Here is a 21,702-nt window from a genome sequence, read left to right on the forward strand (position 1 = left end):
AAACTATCCTTATACTGAATTACATACGGTAAGCTTGATTTCTGATGCAACTTTCTAAAAATTTACATACATTGTTGCAATCTCATTTCTATCCAGTGATGCCATTATGATGGGAGAGGAGCAAGTGTTCTTCTCTGGCCATTGCAGTCTCAGTTTGTTTGCACTGTTACGTCCAGTTCACACCTGTGTGAGGTGTTTCTCTTATATTGTTTTAGAACAACAGAGCATAAAAAGAACAGAAGGTGAAGGTTTAAATATACAGAGGGGGTTACAGTAAGGTAGCAGAATAAAATAACAGGGGTGCAACACTATGTTTTACGCTGTTATAATAGAAGCTACTTACACAAGTGTGAACCTAGCCTTACATGTGTCTGTACTGATCTGTACAGAACCAGGTAAAGTCTTTTACATCTCAAAAAGTGCTTTAAGAAGAACATGAGAATGACATTCACCCCTTCCCAATTATGCCATTAATCACTAGTCCCTTATCATATAAAAATCTGAGCTCTGTGCCTTGCATTGATACATTACATTGGTGATATTCCCTCTAGTGGCCAATAGTGTTATCAAGAAAAAACACATTTTAATAATTCCCAAAATTGGAAAAATATAAACCCAAATGCTAAAATTCAAAGAAAATAATCTATATGTATATATTTTTTTATTATTATTTTGGTGACACATTCCATCTTTTCACCACAACAGTAACTTATAACAAAAACAGGAATGCAGAAAGCACTGTGGAGTCCATATCATGGACCTGTCATTTAGTTGTTCTGTGTTTTACTGTCTAAATGACTTCAGACTTGGCACTTTTTTGCTGTTGCAGAGGTCAGATGGTTTTTTTTTGTAATATTATCCTCACCGTGTAACTTAGCTGTATGTGTTTCAGAATATGGCTGCATTACCACAGGTTTTACATGCAGCATTAGGTTTGTGGTTTAGAATACAGACAGTTCAAGCCACATTTTTGACGACGGCTTCTTTCTGAAAAAGTTTCTATAAAAATCAACATGCTCACAAAAGGACAGGGGCGGGTAGTAGGGGCATACATTTAGGCTGAAATAACTTGGTCTACACAATAAAGAAAGATCATGAATGTTCTATAAATACTTTAGTTTGGCACTTGACCTCAGTAGATGCTAATTATTTTCAAAGTGTCCCCAGAATTATGCAGTACATTAAAATTTAATAAAGATTTAACATTACTAAATCACTTTACGAAACCAACTAAAGTTAACAATAATTTGTGTGTACAGCGGAACCTGAAATCTGTCTATATTTAGAAGAGGAAAACAAGTTGCAGCTTTCCAAGCAGTGCCAGCTCAGTTTTACCCTTTGATAGTGGGCCCTGTTACTAGCGCCAGAGATATATCATCTGTAGTGGTGGAAAGACACAAGGTAGCAAAAGAGGCATTGTTTTCCATGCCCCATCCTGGAAAACTTATTTTCATATTTCCTGGAATCCCCTACTGGAGCATCAATGGCTATCAATGACCTTAATTGGCAAAGTCTCCATAAAGAGAACTCTTACTCCCTTACTCTAGTCAAAAGCCTATCCATCACCAAAACCCATTCCTTACACTTTACTAAAGAGACACAACCCTGTCAAAACAGTGCTGTCTACAGATGGGAATTGGTTGCTTTTGGAATAGATATCCTGGTTTGGCTTTAATCCCACATCATGTCACTAGTTTTCAGGGCCGGACTGGGGGCTAGTGCTCACCAGTGAAATAGATTCTGGGGTGCCCACCTACCGCTGCATGGTAAATAGTGTATATTCTAAAGCAGCGTTTACAGAATGCATTTTTATTGCGTCTGAAAGGCACAACAAATGCATCAGGCAAAATGCATCCCAAAACACACCAGTATTAATGATGACTTAACGCAATGCAAACATATAGGGGCACATTTATCAAGCTGTCTAAAAGTCAGAATATTCCAATCACAGCTCTCCTTTAAAATATTCATGAGCACTGGTAAATGAAAGCTGAGCTGTAATTGGTTGCCATGGGCAACTAAAAATATTCTGACTTTTAGACAGCTTGATAAATCTGCCCCATAATGTGAATGCAGCCTAAGACCATGTGCACAAGATGCGATTAAATTGTGTTTTAAAATACATTTTAGGTCCATATGGAGAATCTCCTCCATGAATGCAGACTCCTTCCGGAAAGCAGATGTGTTAAGATCTAAATGCTTGTGTTTGGTAAGTAGTAACATGCTTTGTTGCTACTTACCCAGCACAAGCTTTTAAGTCTAAACATATCTGAGGAGGAGTCTGCATTCAAGGAGGAGATTCTCCAGAAGCACCTAAAATGTAATTCAATCTTGTGACCATGGATGTAAGGTCCAGCATTAGGTAGGACTAATTAAAAAGCAATTCGTGCCTCTGCCAACTCCTTTTGTGGCCCCTCACCTCCTGCCCATATTGTGCTCTCACGTCTCATCTCTTCATATTGTGACCTCTCACCTCCCCCTGATACTATGGCCTCTCATCTCCCGCTCATATTGTGGACCTTCTCACCTTTTCTTCATATTGTGGCCCCTCACCTCCCACTCACATCGTGGCCCGTCACCTCCCCCTCAAATTGAGGCTCCTCAACTCTTCCTCATACTGTGGCCTTTCTCATCTCCTCCTCATACTGTGACCCTTCTCATCTCCTCCGTATAGTGTGGCCCTTCTCATCTCGTCCTCATACTGTGGCCCTTCTCATCTCTTCCTCATACTGTGGCCCTTCTCATCTCGTCCTCATACTGTGGCCCTTCTCGTCCTCATACTGTGGCCCTTCTCATGTCTTCCTCATACTGAGGCTTTTCTCATCTCCTCCACATACTGAGGTCCTTCTTATCTCTTCCTCATATTGTGGCCCTTCTGATGTATCCCTTAAATTGTAGCCCCAACGCATACCCCCATATTGCAGGTCCCCTCTCATAGCCCCCTATATTGTTGCCACCTCTCATACACCTGTATTGTGGGCCCCTTCTCATATCCCCCATATTGTGGGCACCCTCTTATATACCCCCATATTGTGAGCCTGCAAGGTTTCCTGAAAGTCATGCTTTATGATAAGGGGGCTGCTGTACAAGGTAGCAAAAGAGGCATTGGGGGGCATTTATTATAGACTTTGTGCCACAAATTTGTCCCAGTTTTGCATTGAGTCGCCTTTAGAACTCATGGGCCTTATTTGCATGCCTGTTGCACCACTATTCTTAGTGTTCTAGCACCCTTCCCACTTATTTTTTTTCAGAGTTTGCAGTAAGGTATTGTGTGATGGAAATGGTTATGTAACTTGTGAGATGCATACAACACAGTTCTCCCCTGTATCCATAACATAAAATTGGGAAGGGGTCTGACAGGGCTCGTTTTAGAGATGTGTGTGTGTCTTGGAGGTGGGACCTGCGTCTCTTAGAAATTTATGATATATCCTGCGGTAATACCAATAATATATTTTATGAGCAGGAATGGAACTACTGGGGTAACAGCCATAGCAGCTACTATGGGGCCCGCAGTGTAATGGGGATGTAAGCTCACATCAATAATGTTGGGGAGGGGACGGCATGACGGTAGCACTAGGAATCTTTCAGCTCTACTTCCTGCTACTTGTGGCCTCACAGGTTTTCTATTAGTTTATACTTTACTTTCATATTAATTCAAACTTTGGGTTTTCATGTTGACAACTAAGAAAGACTCACTGTGTACAGTTTTTTCCATTCACTGGCATGATGATCATCAAGAGCAAAATTTATTGGATCACATGAAAAATAACAGCATGTTCTATCCATCAATATTTACCCATCTTGAAATCATCTTAAAAATCAGAACCTAAACTTGAAGAACAGCAATAGTAATGTATAAGTAATTATTTTATTCCAGGCATTATCCACAGATATAGCCTTCTACTCCTTCACTTACTCCTTTACAATGTGAAAGTAACATAACAAATCTCATTATTACAGTACATCACATGAAGGGAAATCCTGTCCAGCAGACTACAGTCACATTCTCTTCTGAATTAATTGACTAAGTTACCATTTATTCTGTGCCCACAGCTGGAAACGTCTGTACTGCTCCTGTGGACCTCTGCATCTCCTTTTAACAATGTTACAAAAGATCTGACTATCTATATTTACTGCAGTCACTAGTGGGTTAATTTAAGGGAACCATAATTTTTAACCAAACCTGTTTTATTTACAGTATTCACTTGCTGCAATGTACAATATCAGAATGAATTCACCCCAAAACCTTATAGCATCTGTAATCAAAGTGAAACATTTACAATGGTCATTAATAAGGAAAAATGTTTCTCATTATGTATTGTTTGCACAATATCTTTAAATTATTAACTTATCCATTTCACGCCCAAATAATTGTACTGACTCAGCTACCACTCCCTTCTTTCATGGATAAAATCTAGTCCACACTGCAACTCACCCATTAGATAGATACCAAAGCTTATTCTGAAACAAGATCATGCAGATCAACCTATCAAAGCTGAAATCATATATTGGAATATAACATAGATAAAGGAGTTTATTGATTTTCCAATCAGAATTCACAACCTACTGTAACATCAGCACAGGTTATCAGTGTGTTATCATGGGGGTAGCTTTGGTGCTATGGTATCTACACAACAGAGGCTAGAGAAGGCTATCAGTAGCACAGAAAAACTGCAGCTCGGATCTTATTCACTTAATGGGAGTGGAGCTGCAGTAAATCCTACTGTTACAATACTGGTAGACACGGCTGGAATCCAGTAGCCGGATGGAGAGAGACAGGCCTCAGGACTGAGGCGTTGGAACAATAATGCAGGTAGTAGAGTAGATCACAGCAGGTTTAATACACTTAGGTCCATATTGTCTGGGTGAGACAGTTCAGGGAGCAGGAGACTGGAACAAATCACTATACTCAAGCAATGTTCGGATTGCCTCATGGTTTTTTATAGGCCCAAACAGGAAACAAGATGAACCCCAAACAGGATTAAATGCTGCATTAAATCCATCATCTTAGGTAAGGGCAAATTTAAGGGCAATTACAGCAGCCTCCAGTGGTGAGGAGCAGAAGTGCAGCACAAGACAACAGAGAAACAGCAGCCACTAGTGGTACATAATAAAAGTACAACAGATTCTCACACCTTCTCTGTTCAGTCAGCTGGGCCTTCTTGTTCAGCTCCATCCAATGCAGAGTGGATTATAATATAGATGGTTTGGATGGTAACCCAGGGCCCAAACTTTCTAGGGGGCTGATGGCAACCCAATCCACCCAAAACTTTTATACTCAGAAGGACCTTCACCCATAAATCCTTGTGCATCTGTTCCTGCTTTCAATACACATGTACACAAGAGCCATTTTAGGACCTTTGAAGTCCTACAAAGGTTCTGAAACCACAGATCATGAAAAAGTCCAGAAAGCCTGCAGAAATGATGCATCCTCCATTCCTCAATAAGCTTGACTATATATAGGAAGTGAATTCCAGACCTTAAGGGGCTATAATATTTATACAGCCCAGGGCCAATTGTCTTAAAGGGGTTTTCCCACAAACAGGTTAGGTCCTATCCACAGGGGTCTCAGTGATCGATGGGGGCCTCGGCAACCTCTGTCAGCTCCATAGAGATGAATGGAGCAGAACGGACATGCATGGCCGCCTGCTCCATTAATCTCGGGGAGAGACGAGAGGTCCGACGCAGGTACCTCCGACCCCATGGGACCCCCGTTCTCGTAATCTTTGGGGGTCTCAAAACGGAGTCCTCCACCGATTAGCAAGTTAGGCTCTATCTTGTAAATAGGACCTAACTTATTTGGTGGGAAAATCCCTTTTATCCATGCCTCTATCCATCCCATGTGTTGGTTCCAGTTAAAACTGCTGATTGATGCAGAAACGGGTGTCAGACTCCCACTGATGATATACTGATGACTGATGCTGATTATACAATGGGTCATTAGTATGAATTACAGAAAGAATAATCTATAAAGACATAAGTGGCTTATGTTATCCATGACTACCTTTCCCTTGCAGAATGTGTGCCCCCTATATTTCCCCTTTGCACATTTAACAAGGTTAAATACAAGTGTCAAGGTAGTTTATTCACATTGATACCTTTGCATGACCTTCACAAAGACTTCTGCAAACAAGTGGGAGTTCATTTCAGTTCATTATACCCAAAAACGGAGTTCACGCTACTGAATTTTCCATGATGAAAAGTCAGAAGCATATTTGCCTTGTGTGACCATAGTCTTGTGCTGGGATATCATGGATAGCACATGCAGGAAATCTCTGCAGGTAACCACAGAAGAATCCCCAGTAGCTATTTGGTAAATTAGATTTGTAGCATAGTAGATGGCATTTTTACAGATTTAGAAACCACAACAAGTCAGTTATTGCTTTACAGCACCAAGGATGAAATTTGTTACAGTAAGAGCAATGTCCCTTCCCTAGTCATCTACAAGTTGTAGCTCTTTATAATAATAAATATCTATTTATATGGCGCTATCATACTCTGTAGCATTTTACCGATCAGGAGGTGATATACAAAGAAAATAAGACATTACAGAGTAATCCATGGGCAGGTGAAACAATAGGCATGAAGACTCTGCTCACAAGAGCTTACAGTCTATGAATGTTCAGGTGTTGAAAAAATTGTTGAAAAACTTGCAATAGATTACTTTTTTAGCAATACAAACTATCCAAGCCACAATACTGCTTTCTGTGTAGCAGATATAATTACAGTTATATGGCATAACCAATCTCACCCCGGTTGGAAAGTGAAGTTTGGGTTGGCAAACCACTTAGAGACTGATTGCCCATATTAAAATCAAAATCCACTTACTTTTAACAATGTGTCACCTCAGCAGTTTAAGCAGTAACTTCTTAACTTAACTTCGTAACTAACGTCTCGCCACAGCTGACAATTGTATTGGAGTCTTCATTAAACTGTTCAATACTGTTGAAAGGAGGACCAGTTTGGATTATCATTGAGACATCTTTCCAGGGTCAACCTGAAGAGATAAAGTTGTGGGGCCCGGATCAGGAGCTCCAATCATAATCCAGCCCCAATTACATAAATTCACTCCTACTGCTGTCCCAGAGCAGCCAAATATGTGTCACTTTAAAATCGAGTCTGGCACATCCTGGTCTGCCCATTACTGCAGGATGTTGTCACAAGTCCTGTCTGGCAAACTCTGTGCTGGGGCAAAGGCCTGGGTGCCCGGAGAGAGGTGTCTGAGTGCCACCAATGGTATATGACTTACCCGCATAGCTGCTTTTTGCCATTGGTTCATTTTTGGAGTGGATTTTTGACAATGCTGTCGAGCCGCATTAATAAATGTGGTCTGCACCAGAACGCCCAATTTAGGTGCAGAATTTTATAGCGCGGCATACATAATGCAGCCGTGACACAATACTGGAGCAGACACTTTATAAATCCATGTGCAAGCAGTTTGCACATTATTTTCAGTGTAAAGTCAGACAGAAAGCTGGCGCAGACACGTAATAAATGTGGGGCAGTGCGTTTGGGAAACTGTGAGAGACTTCTAGGTGTGTAATATGAGTGAATATACCATATACATGAAAGAGTTTTTGGAATCCTGTCTTTGTGTATCTCTGAAGTTCTGCAGTGAAGGTGCCATGCCTCACAGCAGGTCTCGGTGCCACCACTAGTGGATGAATTAGCTCCATTGTGTTTAGCAGAGCACAGAGAGCCCCTGTCCTGCGCCTGGCAGGGCTCTAGCACACGTCCTGCCTCAGCCCCACACTGTGTGCCATCTCCTCCCCACATGGGTGTAGTTACACTTGACTTGTTGAGGAAGTTTCCCGCCCCCTGTGTGCAGGACAGCCCCATGACAGCTGCTGCCTCCTTACTAGGGCCATAGGAGCCCTCTCATGTCACTGTGCACAGAGCAGGGAGCCCGGTGAGTACCAGCACATTAGCATAGAGTAACGGGGGGCAGTGTGACAGGCACAGGGCAGTGCCAGGCTGGCCAGCTCTATGCCGGGTATATGTGCTGTGGATTGTGCAAGAACTTGTAGAAGTTGCTTTGCTCCAGGTTGTGGACTGTGTAGAGTTCTGTAAGTGGTGACATTACACTGCCCTGCACTTCTGCAGCTTGTGTTTAGTCTACGTGCTGTAGTAACTGCAGTAACTGTAGTAACTGTGATGCTGAAGTGTTTATGACCCGCTGTACGTATGCTGCTATCTTATCTATTACACTGCACACAGGAGCTTAGAGACCGGGGCGGAGTCAGCTACTGAATGACAGCTGCCAAAATGAGGGCACTGTACTCCTACTGTGGGCACAACTACCCCCTGCAGCCAGACTCAGGAATAATGGGAATAATGGGGCACTGTACTCCTACTGTGGGCACAACTTACCCCCTGCAGCCAGGCTCAGGAATCATGGGGCACTGTACTCCTATTGTGGGCACAGCTTACGCCTGCAGCGAGACTCCGGAATAATGGGGCACTGTACTCCTACTATGGGCACAACTTACCCCCTGCAGCCAGACTCAGGAATCATGGGGCACTGTACTCCTATTGTGGGCACAGCTACCCCCTGCAGCCAGACCACTGTAAATTGCTGCCAGGCTCATGAATCATGGGGCACTGTACTCCTATTGTGGGCACAGATACCCCCTGCAGCCAGGCTACTGTACACTGCTGCCAGGCTCAGAAACCATGGGCACTGTACACCCAATGTGGGCACAGCTACCCCCTGCAGCCAGACTCCGGAATAATGGGGCACTGTACTCCTACTATGGGCACAACTTACCCCCTGCAGCCAGACTCCGGAATAATGGGGCACTGTACTCCTACTATGGGCACAACTTACCCCCTGCAGCCAGACTCAGGAATCATTGGGCACTGTACTCCTAATGTTGGCACAGCTTACCCCTGCAGCCAGGCTACTATACACTGCTGCCAGGCTCAGGAAGCATGGGGCACTGTACTCCTGATGTGTGCACAGCTTCCCCCCTGCAGCCAGCCTGCTGTACACTGCTGCCAGGCTCAAGAAGCATGGGGCACTGTACTCCTAATGTGGGCACAGCTCCCCCCTGCAGCCAGCCTACTGTACACTGCTGCCAGGCTCAGGAAGCATGGGGCACTGTACTCCTAATGTGGGCACAGCTCCCCCCTGCAGCCAGCCTACTGTACATTGTTGCCAGGCTCAGGAAGCATGTGGCACTGTACTCCTAATGTGGGCACAGCCCCCCCCCCCTGCAGCAAGGCTACTGTACCCTGCTACCAGACTCAGGAAGCATGGGGCAATGTACTTCTAAAGTGGGCACAGCTCCCCCCAGCAGAAAGGCTACTGTACACTGCTGCCAGTCTCATGAAGCATGTGTCAATGTGCCTCTAAGGCAGGCACAGCTACCATCTGTAGCCTTCTGCTCACTTCTACCAGGCTCAGGAACCATGTGATACTGTATCCAACTCTCTATACTGATTGTGAGGACAAACCACTTGTTACTGTATACTGTAACGTTAACACCTATCACAGATATATATGTGTGGGGGCAGGTGCACATATAGTGATGCCTGAGGCTACAGAAATCACCCTTTACTAGTGTTGCATCCCTTCTGACAGCAAAAATATACTACAATACTCTTTCCATAAAAAACGGAACCCTAAATAAACCCCATACACACCCAGTTATAAAAGAAAATTAAGAGAATTAATGGGTCGTCCCATGACTTTTCCTTCTATAAGTTCAATAGATTTTGTAATTGAGTCCTCATATGTAGAATACTTTAAAGGACCATCTAATACAATATTCTATAATCGTTTAGGAGATAAAAGTTGAACATATGGAGCCATCAGTTCTCAGTATGTAGAAGACGCTGAGCCTATTGATATTGTATAGTTCGGCAGGAAGTAATCCAATACAACTAATTACTCTTTGTGGGCTTAGTAGTCATGTGGGTGGTCTTATTTATTGACTTATTTATTCCTTGTGAAGGGTCAATCACAAAGTACACTCCTGAACCTAGTATATGCTTGGCTAAATAAAATACAAAATCTACAAAAACTTTTCTAATAATAATTTTCTGCTCACAACTCTTAGATTGTAGATGGAGGAACTTTCCAGTTAGGTCTTTAGGGGGTGCCTGAGATGTTGGGGGTGCTAGGAGTTGCCATATTGTAGTTAACCACTATACACTATGTTGATTCCAGTGCTGGAGACTGCCAGAATCAGTTGGTGGGTTGTGGTACCAAGTGCCACAGTCCCACTGATTTGGTGGTGATAACTGATTGATCCTATTGATGGGTCCTCTGTATCACAAACCTGGATAAAACATTTATAATATCACAAATTTGATATTGTTGGGGATCTAATAATGCCTCAAGTGTATAATGTCCCGGCAATGTTCAGCTTATTTGTGCAGAGTTTGTAGGGCTAGAAGCAAACAGCTCCATACACTCTTCAGTGGCTCTGCATGGCTATTGCAACTGGTTAACTACACAGTGCTGAAAACATCCAAACCCTAATTGACCTATATACAGGATAGACCAGTGATGGCTAACCTATGGCACTGGTGCCAGAGGTGGCACTCCGAGCCCTTTCTGTGGGCACTCAGGCCATCACCAGAGATGACTCCAGGGATCTTCCTGCAGTCCCAGACAGCCCAGGACTTGCTGTGCACAGAGCTATTTTAAAGTGACAGCTCTACCTGGGACTATTTTCTGCTTTATTGGTGTCCTCAGGTGGCTGGTATCAATGAAAACTGTGACAGAGCAGGGAGTATAGATCACAAATTACATTTCTGTGTTGGCACTTTGCGATAAATAAGTGGGTCTTTGTTATAGCTTGGGCACTCGGTCTCTAAAAGGTTTGCCATCACTGGGATAGACCATTAATGATCAGTCTTATGGTTTATAGTTACAGTATATATAATCTTTGTTCCTTACTGAGCACTTGATTGTATGGTTACTCACATAAGCTTTGATAAAGGAAAGCTTGACATCCAGCTACACACACAAGTTGAAAAATGATTCAGACCAAACAGACCTTGAATTTTGACAGCAGTCCAGGATTCCCATAGGTTGCTGAGACCCTGCCACTTGTTACAGATAACTGTGCAGAATTTCAGGTTATGTCTACAAGACGAGCACCCCATACATATTTGAGACTTGCCAAATAAAGTGAAAGTTCATGGGCAAGTAGGCAGATACAAGGCAGCAATCCCTCAGGTTGGACTGTTCACAGTATAAAGTGGCAGGATATATTACACTCTTAGGCTGGGTTCACACCATGTTTTATGTATACGCTACCGTGGTTATCCATGGGACAGACATTGAGGCAGTGAAGTGCTATAAGTATTTGGGTGTCCTCCTCAACAATAAACTGGAGTGGGCAGAGAACATAAATGCACTTCACAGGAGGGGTCAGAGCAGGCTATACCTGCTGAGGAGGCTGAGGGCATTTGGAGTGCGGGGGGCTCTTCAACTCTGTAGTGGCACCAGCCATCTTCTTTGGCATAGTCTGTTGGGGAAGCAGCATCTCAGCGAGGGAGAGGAGCAGACTGGACAAACTGATTAGGAAAGCCAGTTCTGTCCTGGGGGGTCCCCCTGACACAGTGCAGGTGGTAGCTGAGAGGAGGACACTGTGTAAGTTGAAGTCTATTCTGGAGAATAGCTCCCATCCCATGAATAAGACTATGGTGGCATTGGGGAGCACATTCAGTGACCGACTTCTTCACTCCAAGTGTGAGAGGGAGCGTTATCGTGAGTCATTCCTCCCCGCTGTATCAGGCTGTTCAACTAACAAGGCCCAAACAGAAGTAACCTGCGCCCCCCACCTAACCAGTCCCTGCAAGTCCCATCCACAGACTGAACATCAGACTGCCGATCATTGCTTGTCTCTTTTTTGTCTTTTTATCCCCCTTTTCTTTTTGTTCATTTATCCCTAATATTATTGTTGTCATAGTTTGTACTTCACTCTCTGTACCCTCTCTGCTGCTGTGGACTAATAAAGGATTATCTTATCTTAAGTGTATATGTGGGGAAAGCACCCGATGTATACGCTTAGCATATACTTTGACAAATAATGGCAGATGGAGGCATAGTTTTTGCCTCTGTCTGGCCACTATACCTAACGCCTAAAACAGCAGGACTTATTAGGACAGTGACATTACTGGGGGAACGCCCCGTTCATCGGCAGCAGTACACTCTTCCCCCCACATTCAGGGGGAGTGGGGATCCCCAGGCAATGTATCCTACTGTATAGGGATATAGAGGGAAACATCTGTGCCATACGTTGTGAGAACACATCGGCATCCTTCTGACATATTCTTACAACGTATGGCACATAACACAATGTGAACCCAGGCTTACATCTCTGTATAGTGGCTCTATTCCAGAAAACAATGTACCAGCAGCCCCGACTTATGACACCTGATTTACAGACAACCCCTAGTTATAAACGTCTCTGCCCACTGTGACCTCTGGTGAAGGTCTCTGGATGCTGGTGATTTACTATATTCAGTCCCAGGCTGCAATGATCAACTGTAAGGTGTTTGTAATGAAGCTTTATTGTAAATCAAATTGACACAGGAATCAAAAAATCATTTGTCTGGAGTTACACTTACACAATATACCTGCTCTGAATTACCTACATAACCTGGGGACTGCCTGTATTGTGCTCTGCCCAATAATGCCTCAAGTGTATAACATTACATTTGTACAGCATACTTACCAACAGTCCTGATTTTGCTAGGACCCATAAAAGGGGTGGAATAACATTAGAGGGGTTGTACCATGTTTTCATGTTATCCATAGTATGAGGATAACAATCAGACTGGTGAGGATTAAATAGCTGAGAGGGACAGCAAACTGTCCCTGAGAAATCTGGTGGTGCTCAGTAACGAGCATGCACCCCGCCATTAAATTGTATTGGAGTGTTGGAAACTGCAGAGCACAGCGCTCACATATCTCCTGCACTCATAAATACTGGGAATTCTGGAGATATCTGTGGATAGGGGATAACATGTAGACTTGGTTCAACCCCTTTAATGGGCCTAAGACACACAACAGATTCCCCCATATTATGATTATTTTATCAATATTCTAAAGAAGAGTGGGCCAAAATTTCCTCCAGAATGATGTGAGAGACTGATGAAGTCTACAGGAAGCAAGGACTTCATTGCTATTGCTGTATGTTATTGCTGTAAAAGTGTTTCATGGGATATACTACGTCATTTACACATAGGTTTTCATGGGATGTACTCATGCTTAGTACCCTTCCTATGTGCTCACCTCTCCAGGTGAACGTATGCTACACCAGAGTCCTGACCCAGCCATGGCATACGTTTGTGTGAAAGCAGCCTTATATATAGGTTTTCATGGGGTGTACTTAGTCATTTACACATAGGTTTTCATGGGGTGTACTTGTTTCCATTGTGCCCACGTTTTTGGTAAAAAAAAATAATGACATATCTGTGGTCGAACATACAGCATTTTTCAGCTTACTCATGTACACAAGGGCCAGGGTGTTTCCAGTCTTGACCTTAGGGATGTTCCTATTAACTTCTTCACTGTAATAAACCACTAGTGCCGCACATATTACCCTAGAACAGTGATGGCAAACCTTTTAGAGAACGAGTGCCCAAACTACAATCAAGACCCACTTATTCATCGCAAAGTGCCAACACAGAAATTTAATTTGTGATTTATACTCCCTGCTCTGTCACAGCTTTCATTCATATCAGCACCCCGAGGACACCAATATAGCAGAAAATAGAAGAAATTTGGATGATCATTGTAGTTTCCCTCCAAGGTCCCATAAACAGGAAGAATTGTCAGGGCCGGAGCAGGAGCTACAATGATAATCCAGATCTGTCCACACATTCCCACTCCTCCAGTAGTCCCAGGTAGAGGTGTCACTTTAAAATAGCTCTGTGCACAGCAAGTCCTGGGCTGTCTGGGACTGCAGGAAGATGCCTGTGGTCATCTCTGGTGATGGCCTGGGTACCCGTGCCATAGGTTCGCCACCACTGCCCTAGAACATCACAAGTCTTGTGTGGCTCTTATTAGATAGATGTCTATAATGTCCCTGTGTTCAGATTTCATTAGTCAGTGGATTGTGAAATTATCTTCTATTTCTACTTAATCCATCCGGACATTATTCTGTTTCCTGTAATGAGCATAATTAATAGCATGTTTACTGTGTGCAGTATGTCAGGAATATAATTAACCTGTCATCTTTTTCTCTCTACCAAGTTGTATATCCAGCCATGTGACACGTAGGTCAGAGAAAGTATCCATCTGAGGTTATACACTACTTCCTCTTGCATTTGTACACATTGTTTTTTTGATGGATTCTCTTTATTTGCTGTTTTTGGTGACATGTGGATGTATTTATGTCAATGAAGTCTGGATACATTGTTCACTTTGCTATATGTTAGGATGATACAGCATCGTTGCTGATAGTGTATAATATCCAGAATAGCTATTTATGGCTACCCATCCACCTACCAACCCCTGGCAAATACCATAAGTAAATTATTGTTCAATACTGTACTAACAGTTTCAAGTATCCTTTGGGTTGGAAAAGTAAGCTGAAAAATCAGCTGCTTATTTGAAATCTGCTTATTTGAAATAAAAATCTTTTATCCGCTATTGATTTACAGTTTGCATTGCTTTGAGATCTGCAAACTGATCATCTCTCAGTGAGATGAATTAGCAGGTAACTACTTGCCATACAAACTGTACAACAAATGTGGCTGCCAAACTGATCTCCAGTAATTCATGGTCAAGAGTAGCTGCTCTATTAGATAGGTTAATCCCTTTGTTGTCATATCTAACCCCCTAGATCAGTGGTGGCGAACCTATGGCACGGGTGCCAGAGGCGGCACTCAGAGCCCTTTCTGTGGGCACCCGGGCCATTCCCCCAGCACACCAGACAGGACTCAAAGAATCTTCCTGCAGTTCCAAGCAACTTAAAAGATGCGGCTTTCAGTCATATATTTAAGTGATACTTCACTACTTGGGACTGTAGGAAGAAGGAGAATAAGTAGACAGGGCCAAATTATCTTTGGAGGACCTCCTGCTGGCTCCATAATTCTCTGTGTACAGAGGGACACAGGCAAGAAGCTAAAATGATGCAAATTTTCCATCTTGTCCTCAGGAGGCCAATATGATCGAACGTTGTTGAAGAACAGGGAGCAATAAGATACTGCTTTAATTTTTGGTTGGCACCTCACAATAAATAAGGGGGGTTTTGGGTTGCAGTTTGGGCACTCGGCCGCTAAAAGGTTCGCCATCACTGCCCTAGATTGTATGTAGTGTTAAACTGGCCAATCCTTGCCCACACGCCTGACGGAGATCCAGGAAATGCTTATGAAGGTTCCTCATACATAGAAACAAATGATAACATTTTCTGCCCAACTAATTACTTGTTGCGTTGTAAGTAATATGTGGTCCAGCAGCAGTCCCCTCCCTTATTAATGTCCAGCTGCAGCTCCCCTTTTGCAGTCAGGAGCAGGCTCTCTCCTTATTAATGTCTAGCAGCGGTGCGCTCAGGATCAAATGTATGAGGTCTGCAATCTTTCATTTCACAGATGCGGACATTGCCCCCTTCAGGGCTCTGTTATAACCAGTGATTGTACCCCAACTACTATTCTATGATAAACAAAATCATAGTGATCAATATGATGCTACTGGTTCTGGTCATTAGACTCACTGTCACATTGAAATATTGTTGCTGTAGTGCAGTTTAAAGGGACTGTGTGCCCATCTTAATAAATTTTAAATGCTTTCTACCAAGTTTGCAAATTTTCGACGCAATGGGTGATAGTCTGATTGATGAGGATGCGACTGCAGACCCCCCCTCCAATCACAGGAACAGGACCCATAGCAATACAAAGAATGGGGGTCTTCTTCTCACTATTGGGTAGAGTGGGAGGTCAAGCATGCGTCCTGCCACTTAATTTATTACTATGGGAGTGCTATGCTCTGCAATTTCCGACACTCTTATACTATCAAATGGATTGACAGGAGGAGCATGTGGTGAGATGGTTGGGTGCGGGCTTAATTGAGCCATCGGTTCACTGAGGTGAGCTATCTCACGTCGTTCACGAACAAGAGCCGGTTCACGAACATGAGGCGGCTTGTTGCGAACAACACATCACTAGTTGAGTGTGGAGGAGAGGATACTGACATAGGCACACACCGGCTCCAGCTGCTCTATCCACTCCATCCGCTTGGGACTCACCACATGCTGCTGACAGGGAGCCTGGTAATGTGAATTAAACTTACATAAACTACTCTCAGAATTCCAACAAAGGCATTTTTAAAATCTGCATGCAATAGACAATTGGGACCTGTCACTAGCTAAAAATCACATTCCTGGTAATTGATATTGTTTAACCCCTTCAGTAACATACCATGTAAATGTATGGCAGCTTTTACTGTGACAAATTGCAGAAAGTATGTAAATTTAAGTCATTACAGTAGCCAACTTCAAACGGCTATATCTCCTGAACACTGGCATGTATCATATTAAAGGGAACCTACCACCACTGATCTACATATAAAGGTAGATCGGGTGGTAGGTGGATCTATAGGACGTGAGGATAGCCCTTTTAAGGGCTACTTCTCACGTCCCTGCAATTTTTAAATAACTTTTATTTGCCTAACATGCACATTTTGTAAAGAGGCTATTGGGGCGTGGAATAGCCGGAGTTGAGGCTACACGGCGCAGCTACTCTAAGCCCCAGTGGCCTCTTCTATCCTCCTACCAGAAATCTTCAGCCTGCAGCTCCTAGTAGCTGTGCGCCCTTGTCTGCAAAACCTGCCATCGGCGCAGAATACCTGGCCTGCGGCTGCGCAGCTCTGGCTTCGGAGCAGTGACCGAGCAGCCGCAGGCCTGCAGTTTTGCGTATGCGCAGGAAGGTTTCGCAGACGAGGAGGAAACTGCACGCCGAAGATTTCTGGTAGGAGCATCGAAGATTGTGGGATTGTGTATGGATGCTCCACAGAGCCAAAGATATCCACCCTTAAATTTGCACTAAAAAAGTTGATTTTTATGTACAGCTTTTTATTGCTGTATTGCTTTTATTTTAGTGTAACTTTTAGAGTGGATATGTCCGGTTCTGTTGAGCATCCATACACAGTCCATACACGAGTTTCTAGGTGCAAGGGTTCAGGAGATATAGGCGTTTGAAGTGTGGGGGCACAGACAGGATAGAAGAAGCATAGAAGAAGCTGCATGAAAGACTTTCACTTTTCTTTATTGCAGAAGTACATGCACCCTCTGTATCTGTAGCTGAATCTGGGAAAGGGGGATGGAATAATGCTGGACATATTTAGAACAAGGTTTGGTAGAAGTTACTACTTTAAAAAAAAAACCACTTTAATTGGAAAAATGACAACAAATCTTATTTTTTTCACATTTGTAGTCAATCAATGGCAAATTTCAAATATGTAATTATAAAAACTATGGTATCAAGTCTCACATGTCTTGAAAAAAACATTTGTTTTTGATACGTAAAGCTTTTCCAGAGATATCGTCATTTAAAGAAGTGCTTTTCAGAACGTCAAAAATTGACCAGGTTTTTCTGGCACCAATGACCATCGGTACTGAAAGGGTTAAATAATGAAAAGTTATAAAATTTTCCAATACAGGCAGTCCCCGGGTTACGTACAAGATAGGGTCCGGAGGTTTGTTCTTAAGTTGAATTTGTATGTAAGTCGAAACTGTATATTTTATAATTGTAGTTCCAGACAAAAAAAAAATTTACCCCAGTGACAATTGGAGTTTAAACATTTTTTGCTGTAATGGGACCAAGGATTATCCATGAAGCTTCATTACAGACACCTTAAAGCTGATCATTGCAGTTTGGGACTATAGTAAAGCATTCAGAAAGCTTCACCATAGGTCAGAGGGGTCTGTCTGTAACTATGGGTTGTCTGTAAGTCGAGTGTCCTTAAGTAGGGGACCGCCTGTATATTTTCTGTTTCAATTCCTCACGGTTTTCTGGATCTCTGCTTGTTGTCCTGCCATAGAAGCTTCATTGTTTATTTCCAGTGGACATAAAACTGACCACAGCTCTGATTTCTCCATATGATACTAATGAACTGTGTATGCAGAGATCTAGAAAACCAGGAGGAATTTATACAGAACATATTTTAGAAAATGTTATTATTTTTCATCATACAAACAATAACATTAATTTTCTAAAGTGGGAATACCCCTTTAATTTTATATCTTTCACATTCTAAAAGTATGTTAAAAATGCCTGAAATCCTCTGGTACAGCTCCAAATGATAGAGAAATATCTCTGAGACACCTTAAAAATATTTCAAACTTTGTGAGGCTGTGTTTTTTGAAATTGGAAACATACCATAATCAACTTAACTACGGTAACTACTTTTTATTTAGCCAGAGAGTTAATGAACTATAGTATAGTATATAGCAGTGATGGCTAACCTATGGCACTGGTGCCAGAGGTGGCACTCAGAGCCCTTTCTGTGGGCACCCAGACCATCACCAGACATGACTCCAGGTATATTCCTGCAGTCCCAGACAGCCCAGGACTTGTTGTGCACAGAGCTATTTTAAAGTGACAGGACTAACTGGGACTATTTTCTATTTCTATTCTATTCTATTTCTATTTATGGAAAAATCTAATAAATAATGGCATAGACCATCTTCACTTCCAAGTTATTTTTAACACCAGGCACTACTATATTGAGGCCTGACATCATATGTTTTCTATCTGTTCTTTGGTCTGAATTAAAGGGGTTTCCATAATAACTACAACAACCCTGGCCAAAAGGAAAAACTAGCCACAATGTGAATGCTGATGCTGCTAGCTTAGCTAGAGGAATCAACAGAGCGAGAGGGAGGTAAGAACACCTTTTCTCAAACCTCCCTATTCCTACAGAAAGTGAGGCAGGGTTTTTTTCTGTATGAAACCGCCTTTAAAGGAAACCTTCCATTTGATTTGATGCATTATGAACCAAACATGCAAACCAGCATTCTCAAGGTTTTCCCAGTTTTTGGTGGTAAAATTAGTGGTCTCGGCTTATATTCGGGTCGGCTTATACTCGTGTATACACGGTACCTATTTTATATCAAGATGACAAACAGTGTCATATATTGGACAAAGGAGTGAGGTTTGTGTCCAATTTATTTGTTAAGCAGAAAGAAACACAGAAAACTTGGTTGAAATATAAAGGTTGTTTCAAGTGTGGAGGCACACAATGTAATTTATGTCATAATTTACAGAAAACAACATCTTTCATGTCTTCAACCACAGCTAAAAATATCCAATAAAGTTGCACAACAAGAAAATTAAAAATGAGAATTTATGAGCACATATCAATTGAATACAATACAAACAAATGAATCGGGACTTTCCAAACATTTACATAAAGTACATGGAGGGGACATCTCACATTTACAAGTTATTCCGATTGAGAAAATGTTCCGCCCCAAAAGAGGAGGAGATTGGACAAAAACATTGAAGTCACGTGAAGCTTTTTGGATATTGGTTTGAAAAACACGTTTTCCAACAGGACTGATATACAGTAAAACAAAGAAATGATTTAAGAAATGATTTACTGTATATATATATATATATATATATATATATATATAAATTATTCTTATTGTATTTTGATATCTTCTACCTTTTCTCTGTTGTGTGGTCATGTGATCATGTACCAGTGCATTTCCGCCCCGTGTGCAATATGCTTAAATACTCAGTGCCAGAGCATATCAATAGGCTACGACTAAGGACGCAATGGGGTCCGAAACGCATCAGATTTCTCATGTTATAGGACAGTGGTGGCGAACCTATGGCACTGGTGCCAGAGGCGGCACTCGGAGCCCTGTCTGTGGGCACCCAGGCCATCACCCCAGCATGAAGTTCACCAGAAAGGACTCAAAGAATCTTCCTATAGAATCTTCCTACAGTGATAGGCAAATTTGCCCTCCTCCTTTCAACTGCGTTGGTGTCCTTAGGAGGCTGAACAATTGAAAGTAGTCAAAGAACAAGGAGAAATAAATTACTGCTTAAATTGCGGTGCTGGCACTTTGCAATAAATAAGTGGCTTTTGGTTGAAGTTTGGGCACTCAGGCTCTAAAAGGTTTGCCATCACTGTTATAGGACATCTCTACTGTTTTTAAAGTTTTTTGAATAAAGTGGAATTTTTGCAAAGAAAATTATCGAAGTCTTCTTTGAGCTGGATGATGGACAAACTTTCCTTTTTCATGTATGTTACTTATGGTCCCTGCATAGCAAGTCCGCAGATTGGCTGAAACAGCAAGACGGCTATTCAAGAGTGGTGAGCTGAACGTCGCTATTTTTACAAGTTACACGGAGCTTGTATTACAGCTTGTATTACACACAAGATACAGACAGGACTAATCAACCTGAGCTGGATCACTCATACACCGCAGCTGGGATTACACCATCCTGTGAAGCAGTGCATAACTAATGTGCTAGGAGCCAGTCACAGCTTCATTATCATACTTTTATAATTGTTTTATCACCAAAACTTCTCAGCACAGGGATAAACCAAGATATGATCCTGCATCAGTGTAGCTACAGCATTCTCAAGGTATGTTTGCTTCATTATGCATCAAATCAAAGGGTAGGTTTTCTTTATAGCAAATTTGTCAAAAGGAATGTCAAGTTTTAATAGCCCATGCTATACCGATTTTCAGTACTTTATTACAGTTCATTTTACATTACCTGGCTCCTTGCCAGAAGCATGTGGTGAGTCCTGGATTAGGGCATTCATTAAGGCTTTATGCATTCTTCCTCTATTCCACACGATCCCCCTCCCCTGCCTGATTAATTAACATAACAGGAAGTAGGAAGGAGTAAGGGAAACTGAGACCCAGGCACACATGCTGCTGCAGCTACTCCCCTTGCCCTCCTACTGAAGTGATGCTTTCAGAATGCTTTCAAGAGATGTTTATAAATGTGTTCTATGGAGCCAGATATTTAAAAAGCGGTCTTCTCTGGGGTCTTAGATAGATGTTCATTATATGGTTAACCCTTTAAGGACCTCGACCTTTTTTGTTTTTTCATTTTTATTTTTCACTCCCTACAAGCAGAAATCTATAATCAATTTTTTTTACACGTAAAGACCTCTGTGATGGCTTGTTTTATGCGTAATAAATTGCGCGTCATAGTGATGGTATTTATTCTTCCATGCCATGTACTGGGAATAGGGAAAAATATTTTAAAAGCAGTGAAATTGGTGAAAAAATGCATTTGCAGCGTTTTCTTGTGGGCTTGGAATTTACGGCTTTCGCTGTGCACCACAAATGAGATGTCTGCTTTATTCTTTGGGTCGGTGTGATCACGGGGATACCAAATTTGAATAGGTTTTATAATGTTTTCATACATTTACAAAAATTAAAAACTAGTGTAGAAATTTTTTTCTCTTGTCATCCTTCTGGTGCTAATAACTTTTTTATACTTTGGTGTACGGAGCTGTGGGTAGTGTCATTTTTTAGGTCAAATTTAGGACTGTATGACCTTCTGATCACTTTCTATTGATTTTTTTATGTTTTTCAAAATGGCAAAAAAGTGCCATTTTCGACTTTGGTCGCTATTTTCCGTTACGTAACTGTATGGCAGTATATGGGGATTTTCCCCCTCATTCATTACAATGTGCTGATAGCACATTGTAATGAAAGGGTTAAAACGAAACAGCCTCGGGTCTTCGGAAGATCTGAGGCTGTCATG

At 42.2% G+C, this 21,702-nt stretch overlaps 1 protein-coding gene across 2 annotated transcripts in view; it reads left to right on the plus strand.

Annotated features, from left to right (window-relative positions):
* Positions 1–1,265: 1,265 nt before the first annotated feature.
* The window catches only part of SLC26A2 (solute carrier family 26 member 2), a 62,775-nt gene continuing 42,338 nt past the window's right edge, over positions 1,266–21,702 (plus strand). Inside the window, exon 1 of one of the 2 annotated variants that reach the window (XM_072146213.1) lies at positions 1,266–1,401. The gene's annotated coding sequence lies outside the window, so the exon portion shown is untranslated. Of the gene's footprint in view, positions 1,402–7,812; positions 7,910–21,702 lie in introns of those variants that run through there. The other variant, XM_072146212.1, reaches the window with a different exon arrangement.

The sequence above is a fragment of the Engystomops pustulosus genome, chromosome 4 (genome assembly GCF_040894005.1).
Source record: "Engystomops pustulosus chromosome 4, aEngPut4.maternal, whole genome shotgun sequence".
NCBI lineage: Eukaryota > Metazoa > Chordata > Amphibia > Anura > Leptodactylidae > Engystomops > Engystomops pustulosus.